Source organism: Saimiri boliviensis, chromosome 5 (genome assembly GCF_048565385.1).
Source record: "Saimiri boliviensis isolate mSaiBol1 chromosome 5, mSaiBol1.pri, whole genome shotgun sequence".
NCBI lineage: Eukaryota > Metazoa > Chordata > Mammalia > Primates > Cebidae > Saimiri > Saimiri boliviensis.
The window spans coordinates 10365142-10378241 of NC_133453.1; the positions used below are offsets into that span (position 1 = coordinate 10365142).

At 51.9% G+C, this 13100-nt stretch overlaps 1 protein-coding gene across 4 annotated transcripts in view; it reads right to left on the bottom strand.

Annotated features, from left to right (window-relative positions):
* ARMC9 (armadillo repeat containing 9) overlaps positions 1–3408 on the bottom strand; it is a 177901-nt gene extending 174493 nt beyond the window's left edge. For all 4 annotated transcript variants that reach the window (XM_039469780.2, XM_039469783.2, XM_074398860.1 and 1 more), the window contains exon 1: positions 3327–3408. The gene's annotated coding sequence lies outside the window, so the exon portion shown is untranslated. The remainder of the gene's footprint in view (positions 1–3326) is intronic.
* Between the last annotated feature and the right edge of the window lie 9692 nt (positions 3409–13100).

Genomic DNA, 13100 nt, shown 5'->3' on the forward strand with positions numbered 1-13100 from the left:
TGAGCCTAGAGTTTAAGGGAGAAGCAGGAACACCATACAGAGGAATGGCAGAGAATATGGGTGCTGAGCAAAGACACAGATTTAGTGATTAGAAGTGAAACAGAGGCCAAGGCGGGTGGATCACAAGGTCAGGAGTTTGAGACCAGCCTGGCCAAAATGTTGAAACCCCGTCTCTACTAAAAATACAAAAATTAGCTGGGCGCGGTGGCACGCGCCTGTAATCCCAGCTACTCAGGAGGCTGAGACAGGAGAATTGCTTGAACCTGGGAGGTGGAGGTTGCAGTGAGCCAAGATTGTGCCATTGCACTCCAGCTTGGGTGACACAGTAAGACTCTGTCCCAAAAAAAAAAAAAAAAGAAAGAAAGAAAAAAAGAAGAAGTGAAGTGAAACAGGCTAGGTGCAGTGGCTTACACTTGTAATCATGGCACTTTGGGACACCGAGGCAGGTAGATCACTTGAGCTCATGAGTTCGAGACCAGCCTAGGCAACATGGTGAAACCCCATCTCTATAAGAAATTTAAAAATTAGCCAGGCATGGTGGCACATGCCTGTAATCCCAGCTGCCTACGGCAGCCAGCATACTTCTGGAAGCTCCAAGGGAACTGGGGAGACTTGCCCTGGGAAGTGGCTGCCTCAGGGAGGGCTGGCAATGGGTACAGCACCTGCCATGTACTTCAAAGGAGCCAGGGTGTGTGAAGGAGTGGGTAGTGATCTGGAAGCAGCAATGAGGAACAGGGAGGAAACTCCCCACGCACCACCCCAGGCCTGCCAAATGCATAAGGGGAGAGAAGAAAGGCAGCTGCTGCTTGAGGACACCCACCTCTCCAGCCTTTTTCTGGACCCACACCTCGAATCCATCCACCTTCCCCCCACCTTATCCTTCTCCTTGCTCCCTTACACCAACTCCCCACATCGGACCCTGCTAGCAGCAAAATCCTGGCCATTCCAACAAGCGCTTTCATGATCCTAAGCCTGTGGTTGATGTATGCCCTTTCCCCCATGAAAACATGACTCATCATTCTAAGGGAGGCCAGACTTAACCTCCTTCAAGATGTCTTCTATGAACCACCCCTCCTTCCTTTTTCCAGGCTGAAGTACAGTAGTGAGATCTCAGCTCACTGCAACCTCCACCTCCCAGGTTCAAGTGATTCTCCTGCCTTAGCCTTCCAAGTAGCTGGGATTGAAGGCTTGTGCCATCACGTTTGACTAATTTTTGTATTATTTTAGTAGTGACAGGGTTTCACCATGTTGGCCAGGCTGTTCTTGAACTCCTAACCTCAGATGATCTGCCCGCCCAAAGTGAGCCACTGCACCTGGCATGGATTTTTTTTTTTTTTTTTTTTTTGAGATAGAGTCTTGCTCTGTCACCAGATTGGAGTGCAGTGGTGCGATCTCAGCTCACTGCAACCTCCGCCTCCATGTTTAAGTGACTCTCCTGCTTCAGCCTCCCAAGTAGCTGGGACTACAGGCACGCACTACCATGCCTGGCTAATTTTTGTATTTTTAGTAGAGACGGGGTTTCACCCTGTTGGCTAGGATGGTCTCAATCTCTTGACTTCGGATCCACCCGCCTCGGCCTCCCAAAGTGCTGGATTACAGGCATGAGCCACCATGCCCAGCCTAGTACATCTTATAATCCTGTTCACAAAGACAGGGAGCTGTATTTAACTTTCATATCCCCAGAACCTAACAGAGTGCCTCATAAGCAAGATAGGCACCCAAGACATATGATGAACAAATGAAGTCCAAGCTGAGGATGGCATTCTAAAGGCCCCGGAACAAGAAAAGTGAGTTTTTGTGAATTTGAGCTGCTTCCAACCTCAAGGCCTTTGCACATATTACTCCCTCCACCTAGGACACTTTTCCCTTTCTTCACCTGGTTAGCCACTGCGCCTAATAAACATCACCTCCTTAGAGTAACCCTCCATAAGCTGACTGTCAGTGAATGTGAGTGCTGCTGGGTATCCTACTACTCGGACATTCTTAGAAATTACAGAATTCGCCGGGTGCAGTGGCTCACACCTGTAATCCAACACTTTGGGAGGCCTAGGCAGGCAAATCACCTGAGGTCAGGAGTTCGAGACGAGCCTGACTAACATGGTGAAACCCCATCTCTACTAAAAACACAAAAATTAGCCAGGCATGGTGGCGTGCACCTATAATCCCAGCTACTAGGGAAGTTGAGGCAAGAGAATCACTTGAACCCGGGAGGCGGAGGTTGCAGTGAGCCGACATCGTACCACTGCACTCTAGCCTGGGCAACAGAGTGAAGACTCTGTCTAAGAGGGACAGAGGGAGGGAGGGAGGGAGGGAGGGAAGGAAGGAAGGAAAAAGGAATTACAGAATTTTCTCTAAACATAATAGGTATCATTTATTGAGGATATATTGTATGCGAAGCAATGTGCAAAACGCTTTACATTTAGTCTTCACAGTAAACCTGAGAGGTGAACACAGTTTATATTTTCCCATTCCAGATGAGACAATTTGAGGCTCAGGAAGTCTAATGCACTCCCAGTAGCCACAGTTAGTAAGTGACTAAGTGGCTGATATGAACCACTACACAGTATTTCCCCAAAGTCTGGACCACCTAAATCAGAATCAGCTGGGACCCTTGTGCAAACAAAAATCCCTGCCTCCACCCTGGTCTTACTGAACACCATACCATGGCAGGCACCATGCCCAGAAATCTGCCTTTTAAACAAGCTTCCTGGGTGACTTATACACACTCTCAAGTTTGAGAACCACTGTTCTCCTTTATACAGAAACTAAGAAAAACTTTTCCAGTCACACTTGGGGATTGCAGTGGCAGCTTTTGAATTCCTATTTAATAAAGATTTAAGGCCTACAAACGAGTGGGATTATGGGATTTGTATGGAAGCCAAATCTACATAGCACGCACCCTGTTTTTCCTTAGATTAGGTGAAGTCTGGACTTCACCTGGGTAGCTGGGGGACCGGGCTAGCAGATGGAGATTACGAGGGGGATCTAAGCCCCGGGGAACCCGCTTGGGCCGCCACCACCAGCTGGACGGCTTGGGAGACCCCCTCCAAGTCTGGCCCACTACAGCAAAGATCAGGGACTACTTGCGGGAAGCAGCTGGGCCTGTCCTTGGGATGTACAGGCGGCCGCCTCCGCCCTTGCGGGAGAAAGATCCCTGGATCCCAGGCGAGAAGTGGCGGCAACCGGCGGCGGCGGACCGGGCGCGTGGAGGTTTTCCTCAGAACGAGAGGTCAGCAGAGCCTCGGTCCCCCAGCCCCGCCGCTACTTCTCCCAGCACCAGGACGGCGGGCTGAGGGCGGCCCGGCCGCATCCGGGGATGCGCTTACCTGCTGCTCCGGCGCGGACACTTGCGCTCACCCAGCGGGGCCGCCACCTCTGCAGCCGTCACCCGGGCAACCGCCGCCGCCGCCAGCCTGGCGTCACGTGAGGCGGTGCAGCCAATCGCGTGGGGCGCGGCCGGCGCGGAGCAGCCTGGGAGGGAAGGCTGGCGACCCCGAAACTTCCTGGCGGCGGAAGTGAGGGTCCACAGCCCAGCGAGGGCGGTGCGCGTGGACTGTCCGCGTCTCATGCGGTCACCTCTGCCACTTTCGTTCGTTCGTTCATTCATTTGTTCATTTTCCCTTCGTTGAGCCAGGCGCTGTGCGGGCTCCGGCAATGAGCCGGAGGAGCAGGCTCAACCCCTCGCCTCAAGTAGTTCGTGGTCTCGTAAAGAGCACAAACTAGTATAGTGTGGTGTCCGTGGGAAAAGACTGAGGCATGGTTATTCCCATCTTACAGGAGGGACCTGGGGCCACCTTAGAACCAAAAGTGACGCCCAAGATGTGCATTAAAGCTCCAGGCACCAGGGTCCCGCCCCAATGCAGCAGTTTCCAGGGATTTCAGAGAAACTTTGTGTTTTCTATGTGAAATGTGAGTTTTAAAAAATCAGGAGCGCACCTCTTTCCTCTCTTTGCACCTGATGCTTTTCAACTGAAGTTCATCAGCACTGAATGAGCACTTGCTAGTCGCCCAGCTTTGTGCTTGAGGGTGAGGAGGTGGCCATGGATAGAAAATCCCTCCCATGCAGGCTTTGAGGCTTGGTGGGAGTCTCCGTGGCCACGTCAGTGTTTCCACCTCCATGCTTCCAAGAAGCCAAGGAGGCTACCAAGGCCGGAGCAGGGATTGGAGCACAGAGAAGGTAGCTCAGCTCGCCTTTGAAAAAGCCCTAGGCCGGGCGCGGTGGCTCAAGCCTGTAATTCCAGCACTTTGGGAGGCCGAGGCGGGTGGATCACGAGGTCGAGAGATCGAGACCATCCTGGTCAACATGGTGAAACCCCGTCTCTACTAAAAACACAAAAAATTAGCTGGGCATGGTGGCACATGCCTGTAATCCCAGCTACTCAGGAGGCTGAGGCAGGAGAATGCCTGAACCCAGGAAGCGGAGGTTGCAGTGAGCCGAGACCGCGCCATTGCATTCCAGCCTGGGTCACAAGAGGGAAACTCCGTCTCAAAAAAAAAAAAAAAAAAAGAAGCCCTAGGATGAGCTGTGGCTACCACCTTCCCAGTCCCCAACCCTGCCAGTGGATTGTCTTCCAAAAGAAAAAACGCCGTGAAACCCCATCTCTACTAAAAATTTAAAAATTGGCTGCAAGCTCCACCTCCTGGGTTCAAACGATTCTCCTGCCTCAGCCTCCAGAGTAGCTGGGATTACAGGAACGTGCCACCATGCCCAGCTAGTTTTTGTATTTTTAGTAGAGATGGGGTTTCACCATGTTGGCCAGGCTGGTCTCAAACTCCTGACCTCAGTGATCTGCCTGCCTCAGCCTCCCAAAATGCTAGGATTACAGGTGTGGGCCACCATGCCCGGCCTAATTATATATTTGTCTTATTATTTCACAATGTCATATCAACTAAAAGTGGACTCAACAATGGGGGTGGTGGTTCCTTTTCTTATAAATAGAGAGGTAGCTAGCTTCTTAAGTCATCAAGGACCTGGGTCGGTTTCTGAAATTGTATCGTCCCTGTGACTAGGAGTGATATGGAGCAAATAGATATGGTTTGATACAGTTTAAAAATAATTAAACTGCTATAATTTCTTAGCTATAGTTGATTTGAAGACTTTCTTGGAATCCTGAACACTTGCATAATGCAAATATTAAGGTGGAAAAATTCTCAATCTGAGTCTATTCATCATATTTGATGTGTTCTGGTGGGAGAGAAAAGATACTTTTGTCACAACAGGCAAAACTGCTCACGTCCGAAGCTTCATCCAGGCAGTCCCTAGGTTGGCTCTGCTGTGTATATTTCTTTTTTTTTTTTTTTTTTTTTTTTTTTTTGAGACGGAGTTTCGCTCTTGTTACCCAGGCTGGAGTGCAATGGCCCGATCTCGGCTCACCGCAACCTCCGCCTCCTGGGTTCAGGTAATTCTCCTGCCTCAGCCTCCTGAGTAGCTGGGATTACAGGCACGCACCACCATGCCCAGCTAATGTTTTGTATTTTTAGTAGAGACGGGGTTTCACCATGTTGACCAGGATGGTCTCGATCTCTCGACCTTGTGATCCACCCGCCTCGGCCTCCCAAAGTGCCGGGATTACAGGCTTGAGCCACCGCGCCCGGCCATGCTATGTATATTTCATTAGTTCAGAGCAATACACTGAACCAGCTGCCTCAACCTCCCTGTTCTTAGGACCTGCCAAAGCATCCCATTGCCCTGTGTTCCTGTTTGACCATTCTGGTTTTCCCAGAATGGGACACATAGGCCAGTGGACCCAAGATGACTTTCTAAATTGTTTAATTATGAAAATTTTAAACATATGCAAAAGTAGAGGAGAGTTTAGTGACTTGCTGCACCCTCTTCACTCAGATTCTAGGATTATAAAGACACTGCTGCTAGGAAAAACTTGATCTCAAATTAAATCCTTGGAATACGCAGAACACTTCAGCCAGCATCTTCAGCCTTGCATTGGACATTGAAGGGACTGGCGGAGCTCTGTGCTCCAGCAGAGGACACAGCTAATTCTTCTGCAGCCTAGAGCCCTCTGTGGGCCCCAGCCCTGAGCATGTCAGGGGCAGGAGGTCACGCTCCTCTGTGGCCTGCTACACACAGCTCATGAATGCATTCACCTTTGCTGCCGTAGCAGGCATCTTCCTGCCCACTGTCTTTGTTGAAAATTGCTGAGACTGGCCAGGTGTCGTGGCTCACGCCTGTAATCCTAGCACTTTGGGAGGCTGAGGTGGGTGGATCACCTGAGGTCAGGAATTTGAGACCAGTCTGACTAATGTAGTGAAACCCTGTCTCTACTAAAAATACAAAAAATTAGCCACGTGCGGTGGTGCGCACCTGTTATCCCAGCTACTTGGGAGGCTGAGACAGGAGGATTGCTTGAACCCAGGAGGCAGAGGTTGCAGTGAGTTGAGATTGTGCCATTGCACTCCAGCTTGAGCAACTAAAGGGAAATTCCATCAGAAAGAAAGAAAGAGAGATGGAGGGAGGGAGAGGGAGGGAATGAAGGGAGGAAGGGAGGAAAGAGAAAGAGAGAAAAGAAGGGAGGGAGGGAAGGAAAGAGAAGAGAGAGAAAGAAGGAAAAGAAAAGAAAGAAAGAAAAAAGAAAGAAAGAAAGAACTGAGACCACAAGCAAAGAGAGAAAGCTGGTAAATGTTGCTTTCTTGAGTTGCATGAAAGGGTGAAGCCACATAAATTAAGCACAGTGAGACCCACCCAGGCCAACCAGCGGCCAACTAAACTAAACCCAGTTGCCTCATTCGGGAGCTCCTGCAGGGGGAGTTCAGACCAAGGGCATGTCTCTGAGCAAGCCCAGCGCCTGGATCTAATCAGTGGGTTGGAGGAGGAACGGTCTGAAATGGCTGGCGTAAATCAAGAGGTGAATTACAAGACGCTGCTTAAGCGAACAACATTTCCTTCCAGAAAAGTTGGATTTTGGTTGCTGCTCAGAACTCATGATGTGCGGGGGATTCAGATCCATCCGTCTTCCCAGCCCAGAGTCCACGTAGAGGTGGAGGAACGCTTGTCTCCCAAAGGCTGCTTCTCCTCCCACTCCTCTTCCCAAAGCTGTTTATATCTGGAAATTGAAGATTTCCTGAAGGGAGAGCACACCGGGTGGGAATATTCATCTCTTAAAAGAGCTCTCCGTGGGCGGTAAAGCAGGCGACCCCTGAAAGTCACTGAGCAGCCACCGTGGCCTTCAGTGTGTGTCCTTCCTCCCCTGTCCCAAGGATGGGAGCCGCATCACTGCCCTAGTCATTCTGTGGCCTGGTTGAGGTTGGCAGAAACACTCAGGCCTCAAAATGAACATCTGGAGGAGCAAACCTGGATTCCCAGGTGGTTTCCAAGCAAGCACACTTTGAGAGATTGCTGGGGCTTTCATCAGTGGCATTCATAGACATAGACACTTAAGACTTTTTATGAGGACTGTCATTCATTTCTAAGCAAGTTTAAAAATGCACTTCGCAGGGTACAGGATATTAGCCCAGAGGGTGGCATGTTGGTTTAAGCTGGAGGAATAGACGCTAAAGTGACCACATTTGGGTAGTTTCCTGGCAGATCGACATACCTGGAGGACCAGCAAGACATGACACACAGAAAACATCTTTTTTTTTTTGAGACAGAGTCTTGCTCTGTCGCCCAGGCTGGAGTGCAGTGGCGAAATCTTGGCTCACTGCAGTCTCTGCCTCCCAGGTTCGAGTGATTCTCCTACCTCAGCCTCCTGAGTAGCTGGGATTACAAGTGCATGTCACCACACCCGGCTAATTTTTGAATTTTTAGTAGAGACGGGGTTTCACCATGTTGCCCAGGCTGGTCTCGAACTCCTGACCTCATGATCCACCCACTTCGGCCTCCCAGAGTACTGAGATTACAGGCGTGAGCTACCACACCCTGCCAAGAGAACATCTTTATTCAAGTGATCATCCCTCCCTTTGGAGGCAGAAGGGATTACTGCAAGCCACAAGCGTTTCCTGGCCCCACTGTTGACTTAGTCTAAACACTTGGCCTTCTTGCCTCAAACAAACGTTGAGATACAGTGATTGCTTTTGCAGTGAGACCCACATATGGTCGAGAGAGGGAGTGTGTATGAGATAAAGCGTTAACTTCCCTAACAAATGGCTGGTTAATCTTAACAATAGAAAGAATTCACACTGCTACAGGGTGCACACAGGAACCTTCGATCTCCCTGTGATGAAGGTCCCAGGAGCTCTGCTGAACCCAAAGTCAAGGGTACCATGTAGAACTCCTTTCTCTTGCTGAGACAATGTCTGTTCCTGCTGACAGAAATTTGAAACTAAAAGAGAAACCGTGGGCCTGTGGAGGAGGGAATTTGTCAGCCAACTCCGGGAGGCCAGAGCCGGGGCGGGTGCAGGCGGGTCAGCATCCCCACGGCCCTGCCCCTCCGGGGATAAATCTCTCAGCGGGAGCAGCCGGCTGAGCCGCCCGGGAAGCGGCCCAGACGCAGCCAGACTGGCGCGGGGTGGAAGGCGTGGGGGGGGGGTAGGGGTGCCGGGGCAGTTCCCGACCTGGGCCCGGGGCGGGGGCGGGGGGTGGCTCCATCCCGCGGCCTCCAGCCAAGAGATAGCCAGTGAGGGCCGGGGGGATTTTTCCCAGCGGCCTGACACTTGCTGGAGGGTGGGTCCCTGCGGTGATCTCCGGCGTGGGAAGGACTGGGGTTGGCTGCGGCGGGGGACTCAGGTAGAGTCTTGGGGAGCAGCCAGCATAGCCCGACCTGGCCCCAGGTGCACCCCCACCTCCCCTAGATGGTCATTTCCAGGAACCCAGCTCCGTCTCTGCCAGCCCAGTGGTCAGGAGGTGAGAGGTGTCCAGAAAGAACATGAGCCCTGGAATGGAGAGAGTCCGTCCCCACCCGGGCGTCTCGGGTTCACTGTTTTCCTCCCAGCTCCGACCCCCACGCCGCTGCCTCTCAGCATACCCCGGCTTGGCCCCCAGCCCCTGACTGTGGAGCTGCCCCAGGCTCCCGGGGGTCCCTCACTGCAACTTCTCTCTGGTCCGGCTTCTGGCCCTTTCCTTCCCTGCCTGAATTCCTTATGAAGGACAGTTGATCAGAGCTGCCTGGTGTCTTGGGAAGGAAGGGATTCTTCACGTTCAGTGATAGGAACTTGTCTGGAAACAGCTTAAGCCAAGGGCTTTCCTAGGCTCACATCCCTGATAATTCAGGAGGTGGAGCTGGCCGCACCCGGCAGGGCTGGAAGTGGGACTTCCCGGTACCCTCAGCCGTTGGGCTTCCATCCCTCTCTCTCCCTCTGGGCTCGCTTTCAGCTCTATGTGGGATCGGGACTGCAGGTCAGCTCTGCCTGGGTAACCTGTGATTCTGCTGAGAACCAGAGAGGACCCAGTGAGGCCTTCCAGGGTCTTTCCTGGAGCCTGGGGGCCTCGTCCTTATGCTGGCGGGGCTACACCCTCTTCTTGACTTTCTTTCCTTTTCTTTTCTTTACTTTTTTTGACAGAGTTTCATTCTTGTCATGCAGGCTGGAGTGCAATGACACGATCTTGGCTCACTGCAATCTGCGCCTCCCAGGTTCAAGTGATTCTCCTGCCTCAGCCTCCTGTGTAGCTCAGAATACAGGTGCCCGCCACCAAGCCCGGCTCATTTTTGTATTTTTAGTACAGACAGCATTTCGCCATGTGGGCCAGACTGGTCTCTAACTTCTGACCTCAGGTGATCTGCCACCTCAGCCTCCCACAGTGCTGAGATTACAGGCAGTAGCCACCATGCCTGGCCCCTCTTCTTGACTTTCTAAGATGCTTCTGATCTTTCTAAGATCCTTTAGCCTATTGGATAAAGGATCCTTTTTGACTGGAGCACTGCACACTGATCACTTCCAAGGCAGAGTCTGCACTCTTACAGACTCCCTGGCAGAGCCGGCCTCCCTCCCAGGCCTCCCTTCCTGCCCAGGAGGCAGAGTTCCAAAGCAGGAGGGAAGCAGAAGTGGCTGAATCTCAGCTCCGGGGCCCTCTCCTCCCTCCCTCTGTCAGCGGGGGAGCAGCTGGGTCCTCCTCCTTCTCCATGCCTGGACCAGGTCCTGGAAGGGGCCCCGGGATCCTAGGGGAGGTGCTGAAGGAGCAGACGTGCTGAAGTTATGTGCAGCGTGGTGGCAGCTTGCTCAGGCTCATGCAGTTCTAGTAAATAGAGTTAAGTCACCCCCTCCCCTGGGTATTTGCGGCCCCTGCTTTGAGTCAAGGCTTAGAAGCTATCCAGAAAAAAGTGACAGGAGCCCTGCCCGCCCTTTAGATTTAAGCAAACCCTGTCTGAGGGCTGGGGCAGTCCTGGCAGAGGTTGGCCTGCAAGGGTCTGGGTACATCCAGAGGCTGACACTGGAACACTGGCGCGGACCCAAGGGGCAGCAGCATCAACTACAGACAGCTCAGGCTCACACAGTTACCCCCGGCCCCTCAGCTGCCCAGCCGTTAGGATGAACACATCGAGGTGGTCTCCCCACACTACAGGTGAAGACTTGGCAGCCGCTTTCAGTCCCATCACTAAAGGGTGCAGCGGCTTCCAGGTCCCAGAAGGGGAGTCCCAGTTGGGAGCCAAAAATCTCTGGGATTGCTCCTCCTGGAGGCCAGAAAACTCGTGGAGGGTGAGAGAAGTCTGTGGGGAGGGAGGTTGGGGTGGCGGGGACCCCCTCCTTTCAAGGGAGCCTTCAACCCATCCCTTTAGAGCTCCAAGGCTGAGGAAGCCTGAGCCACTTGGACACCAAAATGTCTTTTACTCCAGGCCTGTAGCGGTGGGGTTGAAGGGAAGAGATGCTTTGAGCGTGCGGGTTCTCTGGTTGTGGGTGGGGAAGCCCAAAACCAGCCGAGCAGGCTGGAAAGGTGACGGGTCCTATGGTAGCAGATGAAGGACATTTCTTTCTCCAGATTTCCTCTTAGAAAGCGCAATGGATTCATTAGGAAGGAATACTTACATCGGTCCTCTAGGGTGAGGTGGGAAGAGAAGCAGGGTAAGACTCTGGTGTCTCAGAACTGCCTTCCAGGAGGTGGGGTGCTTGCACCTGCGGGCCTTTTTTGTCTAGTGTCGAAGTGGGTGGAAGGTGTGTGGCTGAGTGGGGGCACTGGGGCTGACCTGGAGGGTCCTGGCCTGGAAGGAGCTCTGGAATTGGTGAGGAAGGGAGCTAGCAAGGTGATGTGCTGCTCATGGAGGTTCTGAAGCCACTGGCTCCATCAGGGGGTCTTGGGACTTGGGGGCCAGAAACATCTAACGGCGGAAGGTTGTTTATTGCGGAGTGTGCAGCACAGCACCTCCATCTTTCTTCTCCCCCTTTTCCAGAGGAATAAAAGGAGGAAAACCAACATTTTTGTTCTTGTTTTTGTTTGAGACAGAGTCTCACTATGTCACCCAGGCTGGAGTACAGTGGCGAGATCTCGGCTCACTGCAACCTCCACCTCCCAGGTTGAAGCAATTTTCATGCCTCAACCTCCCGAATAGCTGAATTACAGGCACCTGCCATCACGCCTGCCCAATTTTGTATTTTTAGTAGAGATGGGGTTTCGCCAGACTGGCCAGGCTGGTCTTGAACTCCTGACCTCAAGTGATCCATCCGCCTTGGCCTCCCAAAGTGCTGGGATTACAGGCATGAGCCACTGCGCCCAGCCAAACCAAACATTTTTAGCTGGGTACATACCACTAAGTGATTAATCTCTGGGCAAATAAAGGCAGAAATGATGTGTACAATTTCTGGGAAGTGTCCCTCAAGTGGGAGGTTGCGCCTTTAGCGTTCTCCTTCCTTCCTCTCCTGATGGGTGGAACGCAGATGTACCGTCTAAAGCCCAGGCGCCACGTTGGACCACGAGATGGTCTTGGGAAAGGAACCACGCCTGGTAGCTTATTGGTCTGCTGGGGCTCCCGTAACAAATGAGCACAGCTGGGCTGCTGAAAACAACAGAGATTGATTCTTTTCCAGTTCAGGAGGCCAGAAGTCTGACATCAGAGCAGCAGGGGTAGCTTCTCCTGGAGGCTCGGAGGGAGAATCTGATCCCTGCCTCTCTCCTGGCTTGTGGTGCTGGAGAACCACGCTACTCCAGTACGACCAGATCTTAACTAATTACATCTGCAAGGGTCCTATTTCCAGATAAGGCCACCTTCTGAGAGCTGGGTGGAAATGAATTTTAGAGGAACTCTGTCCAGCCCATATAGAAGTACAAGATAGTGGGAGCATTGGTCCCTGACATTGAGGTGCACAAGCCACTCAGCCACCTGCGGGACTCCTCATGCCATCTGTGTACATTTCTCTTGGGTGAGGGCACTTGCAGGGGAGTGACATTCTCTTTATAGGTGGGCACAGGGTGAAAAGCTGAGAGAGTTCCTGGCAGAAAGACAAACCTTGCACTTTCTTACTTATTTGTGGGATCTAAAAATCAAAATAGCTGGGGCAGTGGCTCACGCCTGTAATCCTAGCACTTTGGGAGCCTGAGATGGGCAGATCACCTGAGGTCAAGAGTTTGAGACCAGCCTGGCCAACATGGTGAAACCTCATTTCTACTAAAAATACAAAAATTAGCCAGGTTTGGTGGTGGGGTGCTTGTAATGCCAGCTACTTGGGAGGCTGAAGTAGGAGAATCACTTGAACCCAGGAGGCAGAGGTTGCAATGAGCTGAGATCATGCCACTGCACTCCAGCATGGGGGACAAGAGCCAGACTTTATCTCAAAAAAAGAAAAAAAAAAAGAGTGTAGAAGGATAGTTACCGGAGGCTGAAAAGGGTAGTTGGGGGCTTGGAAGGGGATGGGGATGCTTAATGGATACAAAAAAATAGAATGAATGAATAGGACCTACCATTTGATTGCACAACAGGGTGGCTGTTGTCAGTAACTGTACATATTAGAATAACTTAGAGTGTAATTGGATTGTTGGCAACTCAAAGGATAAATGCTTGAGGGGATGGATAACCCATTCTCCATGGTGTGCTTACTTCATATTGCATGCCTGTATCAAAACATCTCATAGCCGGGTGCGGTGGCTCACGCCTGTAATCCCAGGACTTTGGGAGGCCGAGGCGGGTGGATCACGAGGTCAAGAGATCGAGACCATCCTGGTCAACATGGTGAAACCCCATCTCTACTAAAAATACAAAAAATTAGCTGGGCATGGTGGC